Source organism: Lissotriton helveticus, chromosome 5_1 (assembly GCF_964261635.1).
Source record: "Lissotriton helveticus chromosome 5_1, aLisHel1.1, whole genome shotgun sequence".
Classification (NCBI taxonomy): Eukaryota; Metazoa; Chordata; class Amphibia; order Caudata; family Salamandridae; genus Lissotriton; species Lissotriton helveticus.
This window is the reverse complement of record NC_136065.1, coordinates 1724029697-1724049650: the sequence shown is the minus strand read 5'-3', so window position 1 is coordinate 1724049650 and position 19954 is coordinate 1724029697.

The following is a 19954-nucleotide window of genomic DNA, read 5'->3' as shown; positions in this document are numbered from 1 at the left end:
TTGCAATCACTGTGGGCATGGAACAACTGTGGTGGGATTGGTTGGTCAGGGGTCTCAGGCAGCAGTCCCTGGAGGCAGCAGCAGATCAGGGGTCTCAGGCAGCAGTCCCTGGAGGCAGTAGCAGATGAGGGGTCTCAGGCAGCAGTCCCTGGAGGCATTAGCGGATGAGGGATCTCAGGCAGCAGTCCCTGGAGGCAGCAGCAGATGAGAGATCTCAGGCAGCAGGCCCTGGAGGCAGCAGCAGATGAGGGGTCTCAGGCAGCAGTCCCTGGAGGCAGCAGAATCAGGTCAGAGGTCTCTGGCAGCAGGCTCTGTGAGAAGTGGAAATGTGAGGCTCCCTCCCACACATATATAGTAACCCTGGGCGTAGTTCGCGGAGCCCCACTCCGCGGAGCTACGCGAAGACGCTCTTGCACTCCGCGACCTACGCGTAGCTCCGCGGACATGCGTAGTTCCTTGCTAGACCCGTTCGCGCACCGTTTTTCGTCTTCGGGAGCGCGGTGCGCGTGTTCGGGGCGCTGCCTGCATGCTCGGGATGGCTAGCGTGCTAAGTTACCCAAGAGGTTTGTCCCGCCCGCTTGCGTTCCCTTATTTCCTGTTCCGGGTCACAAGTAACGTGTTCGGGTTGTGCAAGACATGTTCGGGAACTCATCTTCTCGTTCGGCAACTCGATCTTACCAACAAGCATCCTCGCGCGTCCTTATGACGCTATCACGCATCCAAATGACGTTATCGTGTTCGCGCAGTCGCACGGGATTGTGCGGGAGGGTTTACAAACATGGTGGCACACACGACTGGGAAAAAGCGAACGCAGAACCAAGGTAAGCCATTGCCGCGGACGCGATAATGTTATTCAGCGTGCTGTGGTAAATAAATAAATAATACCCTATTTTTGAATGAATAAATGAATAACAGATAGCTCAATAAATAAGAGTCAAGATTCGAGGTAGTAGGAGTTTTGCAGGTTTAATACAGCATAAGGACAGGAATAGGACCACCTGCACAGGAATAGGATGGCAGCGCTGCCGGGGACAGGATCGGGAATGACGGCGTAACTTTTAATAACAGTACATGAGCATATATACATAACGCAAACACATAGCATTACATTGCAATAGGCGTAGCGGTGGGTGGAGCAACAGGCGTGACGCGTAGCAGTCGCGAAAGATAAGGGTGAAAAGAGGTGTAACAGGGCGTATACATAGACATGTGATGCAAACGTAACAGAATATGTCATGAATGGGGCGGAAACCATGGAGGGGGCTACCTGAGGAGCCGGGACCTCTAACCTGATGGTGCGCGCAAACTGGCAATGACGTATCACTAGGAGAAGCTGGGGGCTTCGAACTCTGTGCTAGGAGCAGAGACTGAAGTCTGGAGAGTCAGGGCGACATGTACCTAAGCAGTATCTAGTATCTGATGTTTAGGGAACATGTTGATATAAACTAGAAGTCAGGAGGGGAAAGGCTAACAGACACTAAGACTGGACCATGCATTATTCTACATGTAGTGCGTGATGAAGAATATTAAATGACCATTAATACAGTATTTCTCTAACATGGGGCCGTAAAGGCTAGACAATGACGGAAACTATTGATGCAGTTCAGTAGCTTTAGGAATGCAGAGGAAGAGGACTGAACTGATAATCTGGAATCATAACATACTCTTGGCAGACTCAGAGGCAGGGCCAAGCTGAACCGGGCACTGCGAGGCAGGCAGTAGGTGAAGGGTCGAGGATACAGGTGGGGGTTGTATCACTCCTCCGCGGGGCTTCAGGAGACAGGAGACAGGAGCTGAATCTGGTGTCCGGGCCCTTTTGAGGCCTAGAAACGGGGACTTTACAATGGAATAACGTGCACACTGAGAAACGTGGCAACGTAGCTTTACATAGGCCTGATATTCGTAGTATTCACGAGAACTGGAAACTGCCATACTAGAGGTGGACACAACTGTAATTGCGTCTTTAATCAAACATGGGGAATAACATATGCATATTAATCATGCACATATAACATATGATGGAGGACGCGTAGGGACACAGAACATGGCAAAATTGACTTTTCCACATTCCCTCCTTGTCACTACGTTTCATCAGGAAACATCAATATTCATGATACCATCTATCATTTCATACAGTATCATTTGCTCGTCTCGAATTTTCTTGGAACGGGATTTAGAACGGGGCTTGGGACTAGGAATACAAGAGGTAGCACAAATGCCGCAAATCGCAGGGCCACATTGTATACAGAGGCAGCAGCTAAATATGATCGCTACTGCAATACCTAGAAAGGACAAGACTTTCCATCCCCAGGCGGAAATTATATTCCAGAACCAACCGGACCATGTCCAGGTGCCTGGATCTTGGTGTAACAGATGGGCAATTTTATGGAGTCTGGTTATAGCTGAATAAACAGACGGCGCGTTATTTGGAATGAAAATGCAGCAACTAGATCCGATGACTCTACAGGCCCCGCCCCTATCGGCCAGTATGACGTCAAGGACGAGACGATTTTGCAAAACTACAAATCTCATAGCAGATTGCTCTTCGGTTAAGTTACCTAGAGCAGAGGCAGTCTCATTTACTACAGCTTCAAGGGTTCTGGTTAACCTGCGGATTAGTTTACTATTCTGGATAGGTCCTATAAAGAAAAAGAAACCTCTATTGAAATCTGTATACTGTTCTAGAGCAGTTTCAGTATAATCGACAATTGGGGACTCCCTTCTATGTCTAATGTGTACTAGATGTGTGTTTCTATGATAATCAGATGGGGCTAGGAAAACTGGTGGCAGTAGGAAGGCAATGTAACAGGTTCCCTCCCAATCGAGGGGCAGACGAACATATGCAGTTTGACCACAAATAAAATAAGAATGACGTGAAGCTTTGAAGATAGATTTCCCACTGTCACTATACTTGACAATAGTAGTACAATCACTATGTCCTACGTGTATGGAACCATTATTTCAGACACATAATTCGCCTTTGACTGGTAGTACTGAAATTGCAGGTAAATCTGGAGTGGAATCAGACTGAACATTCAGGACCATGAAATTCGAAGAATAATTACCTAAATTGTAAACTTCATTTTCTAGATCTAACCCGGTTCTGTGGGGAAGACCTTGCTTGTCTGGAAAACATGTACTGTTAAGAAAAGACATATCTGTTGAGGATGACGTTAACGTGGACCATGCTCCACACGAACCATTATGTGAAAAAGGATAAGGAAAGAGTGGCAGAACTCCCTTCGGTGTCTGGAAAGGGGGGAGTCGACCACACACCCAACAATTAGTGGCATTGCTGGTTTGGTGTGAATAATGTAAGATGCGGATGAAAGAATTATTTCGCATAGCGAGGCGGTAAGAGAGTTCATGAGGAGGCAGATCACTAAACGTGTGTTCTACTGTAGCATTAGAAGACGTATTTACATGAGAAACTGGGAAACACAGGTAAAATGCATAACTGGTGCAGGAAATCATAATGCTGAGAAATAATATGAAACATAGAAAAATGATACATCGGATTGAGTTTTGACTAACTCTCTCACTATGGGGGTCTATTTTATACATGTCAGAAACAGTCTAACCGTTTCACCTAGGGGAGGACTTAGACAATCAAACTGGCTGACTTATTTTACTAGACCGGAGTTTCAACTTATACTCCTGCTGCTGAGTTTTCTCTAACAGGGGAGGGTTTGTAGCAATGTCTTTTGCGGGACAGTCCTTGAGAACAATATTTTGGCAATCCTTCAAATCCTGGGAAATGTTCTTTGAGACGGGTTTCAGTCCATAAAACTTCTTCACGTGCGAAAGGTGCACCCAGCCTTTGCGACCCTCCAACTTCACGGCCGTACGGGTGGCGAGGAGGACCTGTCGGGGCTCCTTCCAGCGTGGCTCCAGCGGACTTGAGCGGTCAAAATTCCGGACAAGGACCATGGATCCTGGAACGATTTCATGCGGTGTCACCTCGGTATTGTCTGGAAATGCGGCGGCAACCTGTGAACGACAAGAGTTGAGGGCAGACATCAAGGAAGCTAGGTAATCTGTCAGCATATTACTTGAAACATCGGTAATACTTCGGGGTCTAGGAGTACCCCACATGTTAGGGGGGCGGCCGAAAACGACCTCATACGGGGACAGACCTGATCTGGAATGTGCGACCATGCGCATATAGAACAAGGCAACTGGCAGAGCTACTAGCCAGTCCACACCTTTCTCTTTACAAATTTTTGCGATGCGAATTTTCAGGGTCTGGTTATGTCTCTCTACGAGACCGGCTGCTTCAGGATGGCGTACACAATGGAACTTCCACTGGTACCCTAACAATAGGGAAACGTGTTTCATTAACTCTGATGAGAATGGCTGGCCGTTATCAGAATATACGACCCTAGGGAGTCCATAACGGGGGAAGAACTCACGAACCAACTGCTTGGCAGTGGTCGCAGCTGTGTAATCTGGGACTGGATATGCTTCTGTCCACCTGGACAAAGCGCATACAACTACAAGGACATACTTGAAACCTCGACATCGCTCCATCTGAATATAATCCATCTGGAGGACTTCAAAAGGGTGGTCAGGAGGCTGGAATCCCCCTTGTTCCACCGGGACACTTTTACCTGGATTAAACTGACAACATATCATACAGGTACGGACTTTCTGCTTGGCTGCAGCTCGTAAATGCTTGTTGAACCAAATGTTCTGGATACTGTCTAACATAGCTTTTTCTCCTAAATGTGCTGGACTATGTGCGGTATTGATAATGACTTGAACCATAGAGTCGGGGAGAAACCATGTGGCTCTACCCTTCGTTAACCATCCTTGATCTGTCTGGACCCCTCCTTGTTCGGACCATTTCTTGATTTCTTCAGGAGTAGCATGTAACTGGATATCTATGACATCTTGTGTAGGGTCCTTAACTGTCATGCATGTAGTCGGATCTGGAGTGTGTGTCATGTTAACTGGAATGTCTGGAGTCTGTGCTGTAAGCTTGGCTGTGCGATCTGCTAGATCGTTACCCTGGGAAATAATGTCAGTAACTTTCGTATGTGCTTTGCACTTCATGATAGCAATGGATGTCGGTAAATGTATGGCATCTAACAGAGCTTGAATAAGGAGACCATGCTGAATCTTGGTTCCATGAGAAGTCATGAAACCTCTCTCCTGCCAGAGCACTCCAAAGTCGTGTACAACTCCGAATGCGTAGCGTGAATCTGTGTAAACATTAACTTTCCGGTTCTTAGCGTGTATGCAGGCTTGTGTCAGAGCAACTAGCTCTGCTGCTTGAGCGGACAGGGTGTCAATACGGTGTGTTTCAATAACCTCGGTGTCGGTAGTCACTGCATATGCGGCGACTAGTTCTCCTGTACTTGTTCTCATACATGAACCATCCACATAAAGTGTCAGGTCGGGATCTGGTAACGGAATATCTGTCAGATCTTGTCTTGGCTTTGTCGTAATGTTAACTACTTCCACACAATCATGTGTGTCCGGACTTAAAGTAACTGATGGTAACAATGTAGCAGGATTTAAAACGTTGCAGCGTCTGATTTCTATGTGTGGCTGGAACAGTGTCAATTCATAACCTGTTAAACGTGCAATTGTCAAATGCTGAGTCTGTGTTCGGTTTAAAAGAACTTCCACGGAGTGTGGAACTTGTACTGTCAGGGAGTGTCCTAAGACTATGGAATCACTTTGTCTGATAGCTAGTGCTGTGGCTGCAACTGACTTGAGGCACGCAGGCAGAGCCTGGGCTACAGGATCTAATGTGCTCGAAAAATAAGCACATGGCTTGTATTGTCCTGCTTGATCTTGTGTGAGAACAGATAATGCTGTACCTTCACGTTCAGTGACGAAAAGTGTAAAAGGCTTACTGTAGTTTGGTGTAGCTAGAACTGGAGCTTGACATAGGGCTTTCTTTAACTCATTGAAACTGAGTGTATGTTCAGATGTCCAAGGGAGGACAGTCGATACGGCTGCCTCCTGTGTCGTTAACTGTATCAGTGGCTTGGCTAGGAATGCATACTGAGGAATCCATTGTCGGCAATAAGAAGTGAGGCCGATAAAAGCACGTACCTCCTTCTGGGTCTTGGGCTGAGGAAGACTCGCTATTAACTGGATACGGTCTGGTGTCAACTGCCTACCCCTCTTGGACAGTAAGTGTCCCAAGTAGACCACTTGCTGGACACAGAATTGAAGCTTAGAAGGGGACACCTTGTGCCCCATCTCGGCTAGGAAATACAAGACTGTAAGGGATGCTCGCTCGCAATCACGTTCAGAACGGGCTGTGATCAGTAGATCATCGACATACTGGAGCAGGGCAGTGTCAGTTGGCATGTGAATGTTGTCTAGTTGTCTCTTGAGTGCTTGACTGTAAATACTAGGACTTTCTGTGAAACCTTGAGGAGCTCGTGTGAACATATAGCTCCTTCCATTTAAACAAAATCCGAAAAGGAACTGGCTGTCTGGATGAATGGGGACACTGAAAAATGCATTCTTGAGGTCTATGACAGTGAAAAATGAAGCTTCGGAATCAATGGCTGTTAATAGTGAAGAGATATCTGGGACTACTGGATACTGGGGAATAATACATTTATTAAGTTCTCGTAGGTCAATCACTAATCGATATACTGGGGGTGCATTTGGATCAGTACGTTTCATGACTGGAATGATCGGAGAATTGCATACATTGGAGTCAGTTTCTACAACTACTCCTTGAGCGATGAGCTCGTCAATAATTTTGGATAAGGCTGCTACAGCCTCAGGTGGCAATCTGTACTGTCTGATTCGTGGTAACACTACACCTGGCTTGAGAGTCACACGATGGGGTGTGATTTGCATGTAACCTACATCAGTTGGACCTTGCGCCCATAAATGCTGCGGAACATTAGACAATCTGGGATCAAAATCTCGTAATACATAGTGACCCTTGAAGTCACGTAGGAACAGACGTATTCCCTCTGGGGAACAGCATATAACTGCACCTAATTCTTTCAGTGTTTTAATGCCTAATAGGTTTTCTGGACATGACTTAGTAAGTAACAGATCAGTAGTACGGGACAATGGACCTACTTCTAGAGTAACTGGCTTTGATATTTCATTTACGATAGGTTTTCCTGAAAATCCAAGGGAAACATTTCTTGAGCCTGAGAGCGGAGCCCCTGGAACTTCGGCGTGACTAATTGTGGTCCTACTTGCCCCTGTATCAATCAAAAACTTTCTATCTTTCCCTAGTACTTGACTGTGAACATAGGGACCTTCTTGATCTACAGGTATCTCGATGAGAGGCAAGCCTACCTCCCTCTCTAGGCTGTTTCATGAATACTGCTGGTACTCTGGATACTCAGACTGTGCATACTGGTACATCTGCTGTGTAACATGCTGTGTTGCAGCGATGGGCTGCGGTGCTGTAACTGTCTGTGGTGCATTCTGTGGCTGAGGAGTCTGTGAAACTTGTTCTTGTCTAGGCGGACGTGGTCTTTCTTTAGTCTTACCGGTAGCTATGTTATGTTTCAGAACTGCACACTCGTTTATAAAATGACCTGGCTGTTTACAATAATTGCAGTTCCCTTTAACGGGAGCTGCAGGATGACTGGCTTGATTTGGACCCCTCTTCTGACTGTCTTGAGGAACAGATTGTGCAACTAGTACTTTCATTTTCGTGTCTTTCATACGCTTCCTTTCGTGGTCTTGCTCTTCCCTGATTCTATTCTGGTGGTATTGGAGCATCTGTAACATCTGGGACGGGGTATTAGCTTGCCAGGTACTTTCGACTTTCAAAACTCGATTTTTAATTTGTGGACTTGAATTCTCGACTAATTTAGTAACAAAAAGATGAGGGTATGACTCACTACTTGTCTTGAGGCCACTGTTGATGCTAAAACATTTCTCAAATCTAGAATAAAAATCACTAATGTCTTCATCTTGTTTCTGTTTACAGGCTGAGATTGCATCCCAGTCTTCTTTTCTAGTTGTCAATAATCTGGGTAAGACTTGTATTAATAATTCTGGTAATTCTTTACATTTCGCTCCAAGACCGGTACCTGGTACTCGTGCCTTATCTTCAGCTTCTAGAACTGCCCAATCGATCTTTTTCTCTCCCACCTCCCATTCTTTTTCCTTGAGCTTTTCATACACCCCTGCGGGCAGCAGAACCTTTAACATTTTAATTATATCTGGATACGTGTATTCTCCCATACGGAGCATGTCTTTTAATTCTCGGTGGAACCCTGCTGGATCTTTATCATGACAGGGAATTAATTTCTTCATCTCTAGGAGTTCCATCTTTGTAATCGGAGTGTAAACAAACACTCGTTCTAGTTCGCCACCCGTTCCTCTAACTGGGTGGACTTCTCGTAACGGATTCTGTCTCTCCATGTAAAATGGTTTACTTTCTGGGGGTGAGACATGAACAAAATGCGGGTTCAAAAACGTTCTATATTTGTGACGTTGTTCTAGAACGACACTAATTAAATCGGTACCTAAACCTTTCCATCTATACTGGAGTAACTCGTTCAGGATATCATGTAACGGGCCTGGATCAGAGTGCTGACCCTCATACAATGTAATGAGGTGCTGAATCATATACATACCCGCCAGTCGTTGCTCGGCTGGGGGCAATTTCAGAAACATTTGTGCCACTATTTCGTCTGGAAAAGTGGTAGAATCAGTAATCCATCGGACTGCTGATCGGACTAGTTCTTGTTCATGCATGGTACTCAACTCACTGTAACCGATTCGTGATTTCAGAATGTGATCGGTAGCTTGGAATACTTGTTCTAGAGAACCTTGTTCTGGTGCTGGATGATGGAAAGTAGACTTGTGTTCTAGGCGTAAATGGCGATCTGGAAATCTAGATTTTCCTACATACGCTATTCTGTCGGGATTCTCGTCCTCTACCTCTTCAGTATCAGAGTTACTTTCTTTCTCGCTTACTTGTGCTGCTTTACGTTGATCGTGTAACCTTATTATTTCTTTACGAATTTTCTTGTACATACTGTCCATAGCACTCATGGTTCTGTGCTTACCCTCGGCTATATTATCACTCCACTTTGTCAGGGTTCTCATTTCGGCTTGATCTTTGGACGGGTAATCTTGTTCTCTTATTAGACAATTGATCAGAAACTTTAATATCATGAGCTGGGTCTCAGCTTTCCTTTGAGACATGGCCTCGCCAATGCTTTCTGGATCATCCCCTGTACGGATGAAACGATATATTCTGTCTAGGTCTTCTTTCATATTCGGTAGGGTGACTAGATACTCGGCCACCCTTCTTACACGTAATGAATATAAAACCATATTATCCTCGCCTGGGACTGGATCATAGCCGCATTCATTAAGGGCTTTTCTTATTTCTGCTACAGACTGATGTCTGGGCGTACGCTGTGACGCTTGCATATGTAATTCGGCTGTTGTTAAACGCTTGTGTGGCGGCGGGGTCTGAGGAGGACCTCCTCCTGCGGCCCCTAAACTAGAGTCGTCTACTGATGCTCTTCGTCCTGGCAGAGTGGGAAATGGAAATGTAGGCTGAACTTGTATGGCGGGCTGGACCGGGGGTACCGTAACAGGTACTCCGGTGTCTGGAGGAGCGGGAAGTGCCTGATCTACAGGGACTGGCGGAGCGCGAACAGGATTTGCATATTCTGGGACTGTGTCGTCCAAATAGGACGAAATAAAAATATCAGCTGCGGTCGGTTTGTGACGTAGCTTGGTCGGAACTAATGGTGGCGGAAAGTTACTGGATGCCTCCGGGGTCGCTTTTGGCAAGCCCTCGGCAAGAAGAGGATACATACCCTTAATAAGAGCATTCCTCTGTCTCTCTGATTGTTCAGTTCTAATTCGTTCACCTATCTCGATTAACTCTTTTTCTTGTGCTCGTTCTGAGGATTCTCTACTTAATTCTGACTTTCTGATTTCTTTTTCGGTTCTTTTATGAGCTTCTTTGCGCCATAACTCGATGGCATCTTTCTGTGACTGTCTGGCTTTCTTTTTCCATAATGCTTCTTCTACTCGCATGATGCACTCGGCATCCCATGTGCCCGATACGGGCCATCTATACTTTTCTTCTAACTGTTTGGTATACTCTACCCATAAATCTAGATACAATATGGCGCTTATGCCATGCTTCTGATACATAAAATGACCTGGACTGTCCCTAGGCGGAACTGGAACTGCTGCTTCCAGCAGACCCTTTCTAGTTTTTAACTGACGTAACTTAGAAAACAAGGGCATGACTGGACTGTAATCTAGACACAATACAATACACAATGAACACGATACTTATTCCCCATTCATACCACGACATTAAAATACATGAAGAACATCATAACATAACAGTTCGGACAGAATATTACCTGGAATACTGAGAACAGAAACACAAGAATTTCTCGAGAACGGAACAGACTAGAGTTACTGGATGCACTGCTGAAACAGTACGGAACATACCGGTCCCATAAAGGGACGCATCAAGACCCGTATCCACCTAGGTGAACACTTCGTTTGTGGGTCTGTGTACCACCAACCCACGGACCAGAGTCAATTTAGATTGACCCTGTCTAGATACTACCCCAGCGACGGTACTCACCGGGCAGCAAGAACGGAAGGCCTCGGATCGGACTGGACTGCTACGACGACGGACGACGAACTTCGGACTTCAGTTACGGGTGGACCTCCGGATACCTCGGACCTTGGACTCTCGGCTTGGGCTCTGGTCGGGACTCGCCGCGTTCCTCCACCGAATTGTTGTTGATCTCAATGGCGATCTGCTGCAAAGTGCTGCTGCCGTCGAAGTGGAAAGTGACCAGTGTGATCCAAGCCTGGATCGAAGATGAGAAGAACCTGAAAGCAGAGGGCACAGAGTCTGGGTCACTTGCCAGTGACCAGGGACACTATCGTCGAATGCCCACCGATGTCGGGTGATTTCAGGGTGAAGAGGTGAAGCTTGACTCTGCACGAGGACCAGAAGGCGTCGACGACAACCAGGAGCTGGATTTGAGCTGTCCCATGAAGGATGTCGAGTGCTGCAGCGTCGGAGACCGGAATGGACCCAACAAGCATTGGCAACAGCAACCCACGCAGAAAGTGAAGAAATGCTTCGGTGCGGACCAGCAAGATCTGAGGGACTCACCAAGTGGTGGTGAGTCAGGGCACGTCTGGAGCAACCAGGGAAACCCACGGAAAGTCAAAGTTGTCATCTCAGAGACCCACCAGTTAACGGACTAGGGATCGCGAAGGTACCCCAAGCGAAAACACAAAGGGCCGGCTCACGGAACACTTGAGTGTAGGCCAGCAATCTTAGGTAGAAAAGGTGCTTGGGTCTGGGCTACAAGTAACCCAATGCACAGCCTCAAGGGATGTTGAAAAGTGAATGCACTTGCAAATGTGCACAGGTGACCAGGGGTTCCGGTTCCATGTCACTCACGAGGGCTGCGGGTCTCAGCTTTGCTGGGAACTCAGGTCAGCCTCTGAGGAGTCTGGAAATCCACCTCTGGTGTTGCAAAGTCTTCGGCGTCCGGTGGGAGCTTCGGAGATGCAGACCGGCAAGATGCATCTTAGGTGTCTGCCAAGCAGGGGAGTAACTCCTTACTGCAAGGGAGATTCTTCAGTCATCTAGTCGTGTAGATCGTAGAAGTTCCAGGATATCTGTAGAAGAGTTTCGTCCAGCTGTAATCTAAAGTCCTGTAGACAGGGGTTTCTTTCTTATACCCTTTGCTGAAGAAGCCAGATTGGGAGAGGTCCAGGATGTAGTTTGCTTCGATGAACTCGGAGAGTTGGGCGTTGATGGCCTTATCGATGATCTTGGCTGGAAAGGGGAGCTGAGAGAAGAGTCTGAAGCACTTGAAGTCCTTCAGGTCAGAAGAGGGTTTCTTCAGCAAAGGGTTGATCTCTGCGTGTTTCCAGTCTACCAGGAATGTGGCAGAGGTGATGGAGCCGTTGATGGTGCAGCAGAGCTCAAGGCGATGGAGGTACTGGCTCTGTTGAAGAGGTGGTGCGGGCAGGGGTCTGAGGGTGTTCCGGAGGAGATATTCTTCATGATCTTGAGGGTGTTGCCAGTGATGAGGGCTGTCCAGCTGAGCAAGGTCTGCTGGGGTCCGGTGTCATTGGGTGCTGTGGTTGTGAGTGGGATGAGAGGGTCTTGGGTATTGAGGCCGTTGAAGCTGTCATAGGTCTCCTTAATCTTGTGGTGGAAGAAGGTGCTGAGGTTGTTGCAGAGCTCTTTGGATGGTGGGATGTCTGCTGTCCCTGTGCTGCGTTTGGTGAATTCTTTAACCACTGAGAAAAGTTATTTGCTACTGAGTGCATTGGTGTCGATCCTTTCTTGTAGGGCCGCTTTCTTTGTTGTTCTAATGACGTAGTGATGTGCGGTGGTCTTCTGTGGTCCTGCTGCGCCTCCAGCTCTTTTCGAACTGCAAATCAATCATTTCCACTTTTAAACAAATTTTTCATACAAGGGATGTAGATCTGCTGTTCATGTTTCAGAACTGATTTGGAGTGATTCTCTTTTAAATGTCATTTCTGGCTGTATCTCGATATAGCCATATTGCTAGGTGATGGCTGTCACAGAAGTAGCATTAGTGCTGGTTTAAAGCAAGATCATCCAAAACAAGCTCACAATGAAGCATGAAAACTTAGCATCTGGCTGTCTTACACCTTCCTGAGACAGTCCTCAGGCTGAGACAAAAGGAAAGCCCTGCTTAGAAACTTAGGGGTCGATTAGGATGGCGGGCGGAAAACCATTCCATCCACCATGGTAGGGGAAATTACCCATCCGCATGTACCACAGTAAAACCGGCGGTCAGATTAGGATGCACAGCCAGAAAAATCTGACCGCAGCGGATGGATTCCACGAAAGGCCGCCTGGAGCGTGCTGAAAATCCCTCCACGGCAGTCGGATTTGCTGCAGAAAGACCCAAAACCGCTGCACGTCCAGCGGATTGACCACACGTTAAATTAGGATACGATTGCCGTGACAGCGAACAATCCGCTGTTTCTGACCGCCGCAATCGCAACTATTGAAGAATGGGCGAGCCGGCGGAAGGTCTGTTGTATTCCGACCACCGTGATTGCTCCGGAATAGTAATGGCGATAGACAAAAAAACACACAACAAGGCTGCCAAGTGTGGCCAATAACCTGGCTCCGCCTCAAAAAACACCTAACACACCCCAATGACACATCCACATTGTGACCCACCCACATAGCTGAGTATAAAACCAGCCCCGTCCCTGATCAGAATCCTTTGCACTACTTCACTACTGAAGGAACCAACCCCACAGTACAAAGGAGAGGCAAATCTGCACACATCACACCATCACAACAACACACACACACCACACACATCACCACCACCACTTTCACACCTGCACCTTTAAGCCATTTGCACATCACACACCATGTCACAGAAGAAAATGCCCAAATTCACTGACAATGAGTTGTCTGTGATGGTAGATGAGGTAATCAGAGTAGAACCACATTTGTTTGGAAGCCTGGTCCAACAGAGACCACAAGCCACTAAAACTCAAATCTTGGCAAGGATAGTCAACAAGGTCAATGCAGTGGGGGACATCCCGCTCTCACAGAAGGAGATCAGGAAGCGGTGGAATGACCTCAGGAGCAAAGTGAAAGAGAGAAACATCAAGAACCTTAAGACTCAGATGACTGGCGGTGGCCCTCCCATTCCACTACAAACATTCAACGAATGGGAGGAGAAGTTGCTTGCCACACTACATCCAGAAAGTCTCACAGGAATAGCCAGGGGAGTGGAGGTTAGTAAGTACCAACAAATGTCTCCCATTACACTGCTATGTACTGTCTTGCACAACTACAAAAACAACACCTCCTAGGCCCAAATGCATGTATGTGCACCACAATCTCCCAGCACATGTCTCACAGATCTAACATTCACTCCCTCTGATTTACCCCAAAGGTAGCTAGCAATATTACCATGGGGGCATTTGTACAGGCAGCTAGCACTACATCTCCCTCCAGGTACCCCAGTCCCAAAGCTGAGCCGAATGTAACACCCCACCCCACACCCACAACCATGTGTCAGCCATTGCATTGCCCTATCAAACTTACAGGTAGGCAGCCATCTTAACTGGGAGGGGTGTTTGTGGGTGAGTAGACTGCATTACAACTCCCACCAGGCCCCCTCTCCCAAAGTTCAGCAGAATGGATCACTACCCATGTAGTGTAGTTCCTATATTCCCAATAGGCTCTGCGCATTGGAATAATATAAACAGCAGTGTAGCCGTAGGACTGAGGTCGACTAGGTCTCTACTGACTATATTAGACTTAATTAGTTTTGCCAGCTAGCTCAGAGGTCACTAGAAACTTTCTTGAATGTTCAGGAAAGAGTTAACTCTCCTGATTTAGACAAGAAGGGATTAGCTTCTGACAACCATATAACATGACAACTTTGCTCCCTTAGAATAAAGAGTGTATCTCTAGAGTCGTGTGAAAACAATAGACAACTATTTCACTCAGTCAATCGTGCGTACTTAGTTTCACCAGAGTGCAGAGAAATAGAGAGACGGGCGTTTTCAATAAAAGGTGTTATTTATTGAGCAGTCTTCTTTCTCATGCAAGAGAAATGAATTGCCACAATTGCAATACTTATCATGAAGTGAAGTGCGTACAGTAAAAGGAGTATTATGAATAAATACTGTAAAAGCATTGATATGGTGTCTTAGCCATATGATACTTTAAAATGGATAAAATGTATACAAACATAAATACATTGATTAACGTACTCAACTGGTGCTTCTAATCTACGCCTACCCCGGTGTACCTGACCTAAGCCTAATACGTGGGAAGGAGTAAGTAAGTTGCAGTTTAAGTTAAGTTGGTTTTTGCCAAGGATCTGAATCAAGAATTCTCTTAAGGGTTTAGTCAGCTCCGTACCTTGGTTCTTAGAATGAAGGAGGTCTTGTATCTCTCTCTCAGGACTCGATATCCCAGCAACCCGCAAGGGTAGCTAGAAACACCGGAGCTGGATTTTCTCGGCTGGAGAAAAAGACAGCGTCTTCCTCAGTGCGTCAAAGGGAAGGGGCGGCTTCCTTCGGCTCCTCGCATCAACTGGGCTTCCGGGCAAGTAGATAGCCGCTCTACTCCAAACCACCGTGTGTTTGCTTAAGGCAACGTTGGTATATTTATACCTGAAAGGTGCCGGGTTTGACTTAAGGTTGGACATAAGACGTCACCAAGAACTAATAGTTCTTTCTGACTCTAGGAGTTCTTGTGCAAATCAAAAAAAGAGCATGGGGATTTCCCGGGCTGCTGGAGGCTTGGTTTGTTTAAAGAACGCGTTGTACTTTCTAGGAGTCTAGGGGAGTAGTCATGCCGTATTTGGACTGCATGGGCTATTACTAAATATGGATATGATTCTTATGCCTTTATAAGGATATTATTTATTATAGCCATATAAGGGCATAAATCGGGAATATCGAATTAGGGGCCAGATGTAGGTGGCCATTTACCGACCAGTAACGGCCGATTTCGGCCGTTACCGACCGGTAAATGGGTATTTGTGATGTAGGGGCCCTATTTTACCGATTCAGTAAATTTACCGATTCGATAAATTTACCGAATCGGTAAATTTACCGAATCGGTAAAATACCGAATCGGTATTTTTACCGATTTGGTAACTTGCAGATCTAGGTGGGACTCTTCTGAGTCCCAAAGGCCTTACAGAATCGGTATTTTACCACCCAATCCAATTGGGTGGTAAAATACCGAATCCAGGTGTGCATGCACATGTGTGCATGCACACCTATGCCCTGTGACAGACAGACATGTCCTTAGGGCATGTCTGTGTGCCACATGGCACACGTGCCTGAATTCGGGGTGCTAGAGGGTGTCAAAGTGACACCCCCTGCACCCTTGCAACATTCGGTATTTACCGAATCGGCAAATACCGATTCGGTAATGCCCATTGATTCCTATGGGCTTCAATGCCCATAGGAATCAATGGGCATTACCGAATCGGTATTTACCGAATCGGTAAATACCGATTTTTTACAGAATCGGTAATTCAATTACCGATTTTACTTAAATCTCCCTCCTTCTATTTTACCGATTCATAAATACCAAATCGGTAAAATTCGGTATTCATGAATCGGTAAAATAGAATTACCTACATCTGGCCCTAGGGTCCTAGATAGAAACAGAAAACCCACTCCACGAATTAATGTCCATCATTACTAAAAACTAAGCAATATTAACATAATCGATGCATGTGTGTTTTCCAACCCACCCCAAAATACATAATTCGCATTTGAATTGGTATATGGTAAATACACGAAAATGAGTATTGGTACTGTACGCTTTTTAAGCAGTGTTATCATTCAGTTAAATGCATATATATATCAGCTGAATGAATTGCGAAAATTACACATGAAATGGCTCTGAATACAGAAAAGAAGGTTGAGACCATTCCATCACATATTTATACAAATGCTGTACATGTGCTAGAGGCTGAAGTAAAATATTGTCTCTAGAGTTCCTAAAATAGAAGCTATGTTCTCTAACAATAGTTCTACTTTAAGCAGAGCACTTTTGTGCCAGAAAAAGGGTAAATATTTTGGAAGTGAAAAAAAAATAATTTCGCTCTCAAGGGAAAAAATATTTCCAATTGTTTTCAGTAGCTGTAGGCCGAATTCAGAGTTCAGGGAATGCTGTGTGCTCGTTGTTTAAAAAGTTATTATTTTTGTTCAGGGGAGAACATCATTTCAGACAGACTTGTAAAAAATTGGTCTACAACATCAGGTGAAAGTTTGACCAAGTTCGAAAATGCTGAAATTGTGCATATGTGAGAATGATTGCTATCATCGATGTCAGGATCAGCAATGCTCACAGAAGGTTGTAGCTGTTTGGTGCTGCTTTCCTCTCGTACTTCACCGCCACCTACTCGTAGTGGTGAAGTCTCAACGAATGCCGTCATCAGAATAGGTAGCCGCTGGGGACAACACGATGCATGAGTCGTTACCGTACCTAGCAAAGTATCGATATCCATTGGTACTGCTGATAGTAGTGTAAGACGGACGTCCAACATGCATTCTTCTCCGCATAGCATACATCGAAGCACAGGTAAGATGCAATTTTGCCAGATTGGTCTGAATGAAAGAAACCAAATTGTACTCAGATCTCTTCGCCGGGCAAATCCGAGGACTTTAGTGATGCGGTCCCGGTAGCGTATAACTAGGGTCGTTTCTCCCATCGTTGCTGGAGTCTTGTCTGTGGCTTGGCTTGCCATATCGGAGCAGAACGATCAAAAATAAAATTCCTGCTACGAGTCCCAAAAGAAGAGGCAGACCGCCAAATAACGAATGCACAAAATTCGGGATAATGCCCAGAACTGTTTCAAAGGGTGTTAACAGTCCCGAAAAATTGTCCTAAATACATGTACAATGCCACTGGTATAAGACATGTTTAAAATTTGACCTAACATTTCTACGAAATGCATAGGGCATTTTGTTGATAATAGGGAATGTATCTCTGCCGCTGTCCTTGCAACTTGCAGATCATATGTCTCTTTGGACGAGGTTAAAGGCACAGTTGTCTGTAAAAGAATGGATTTAATTCTGCTTAAAGTATCAATTCGAATAGAAGAGATATTCAAAGAAGGCCATATTGCCGCCTCCATGTCTGGATTGCTGTTTGGATACAATACTTGCATACAGCAAGTGACCATGGAACTAACGCTCACGAGATAGGCTTTTCCTGGCACCATGCCATAACAGCTGTGGTCACTTTTTAGAACGTAGCTGCCGTTGGAAAGCTGTCTAAAGAATGGCTCTATCTGTGTTGCAGGAGTGCCGTGCAGGTGATATGAAAGGTTATTAGAAGACCCTTCGCAGGCTCCATGCAGGTTAATACCTTGACACAGGAGTGTACCACTTAGTGATTTTTTACAATTGTTACCACTAAGGAATACCTCTTTTTTTCCCTTCACTATAACATTTGTGTGTATAAGGTAATTTCCATGTTGACTTGATGTATCCTTTACCCAACCTTTCATACAGGCCTGCTGGTATATATTTTTGGCAATACTTAAACTGGAAAGTTGTTATTGGGATTGTAATCGTCCCATGTATTATCCATTCAATGACAGGTCTCTCTGACATTGTCAATGGTAATCTCTCAAGTTTAGTCTGCTCCTTTTTGTGCCAAACTGATTTGTTTATCAGTAAGGTTAAAGATAGAGAATAATGACGTTAAGTTGATTAAACGCCATGGCACGTAGCCTGAACGCAGATTTTGCAACGTCCAGCCAAGCTGTACAATAGAACGTAATTGGGACTGACCATGTTGTAACATTAGTAAGTCCTGCTCTATTATATCAATAGCAGATGATACAATGCTGTTCTGGAGGACAGAGTCGTTAACCCATTGTCCACTACAGAAAGTGATTTCTCCAAATTAATACGATCAATTTCTCGTATTTTTTCAGCTGTTTCAATTTGTGTTACTTTCCAAGCCTCGTTGTAAGCAGCGTATATACCGGCGTATATGAAACGTTTTTGACGCTGTTTGCGTGGTCCCAGTATGAAATTGCGCAAGTCAGCACCGTCTTTAAGTAAAGTCAAGTGTTGCTTAATTTCAGCCAGTGTGGATTTTTGTAGCCACTCAAGGCATAGTTTCCCTACACTGTATGTTGTAACTATCCCTGGATGTTGTCTCTGGAAATATCTTGGGTCTGGCCTGTTCTGTTTGAACCCCTGTATTTTGTTCAGGAATCCATCTTGACAGTTATATGTGTCTGTGGGCCAGATCAACCATTTTTTCCAATCAGGATGTGTTCTGTTTTGGTGTAAAATATGGGATACGTCTATCTCCACATCTGTAGTGCTATTACTATCAGGCATGTGCTTCGGAATAGACGGTTTATTTAAGTCTTTTATCTTGGCTAAACTAAGACAGGTTGTTTGCTGAATGGTGTCATTCAGGAATATTAATTGTTCTGGGATCATGCAGGCTCTAAATAATGCTTCTAAACCTTGGACCTGCCATTCTTTTGTACCCCAGATGGTTTTTGTTTCAATGTTGTTTTTCCAAAATTCAAAACCAAATGTAGTAATTTTTTCATAAAATGTTTCAGAATAAATCAATTTAGTATTTGTCAACATTGTTTTCTTTCCTGTCTTATTTAACATTTTGAAATAAAACGTTTCTGCATCACTTGTGTTAAAACCTGAGAAGTATGGAAATTTCTCATAAAATGTTTTCGAGCTACCTTTAGGCGGTGTTGCACAATGTTCCCATTGATTATAATTTAAAACATTTCTAGGTTGAGCAGATTTATGCAAATAGTGATGACCAAAATGATTATAACAATATAACTCTTCATAATTTCATGAACCCTGTAAATAATCATATTCTGTGAATTTAGCTGACATTACTAAATCTGACATCATATTATTAATATTATCAAAGTCCCAATCATCAGAAAAAGTACTTGGTTTTACAAAGTCACTTAATGAAACCTTAAATTGGTGTGGATATTTCAAGAGCTCGATCGGGCCATAGATTTCATAATCAGTTTTGTCCCATGCTACCCCACCGGGTGTTGGATTGGCTGTGATGTTCACTGGTGACAGTTCTCTTTTTGTGATGTGAGAGGATGAGTGAGGCTTTAGAACCAAGTTGATGTTCTGACTTGCTGTGTTCATTGTACTATATGTTGCATCAACAAATTTTCCCAAACATAGAACCATGATGAGCCAAAGCAGGAGGAAACGTACACCTAACACAATCCAAAATTCAATCCATGGTGAAATCAGATAGGTTTCTTTGAGTTGATGAAAGAGTTCAGTTACCCTGTCTTTGAAAGTTTTTGTTGCTGGCATTTCTTCATGTTCACTTGGATCATCAGAAAAGTAATGGAAATTGATGAAGTAGCCAGATGTAGTTCTGTCAATTGTTGGAAGTGCTTCTGAATTTTCATTTGCTTTTGGATTTTTCTTTGTT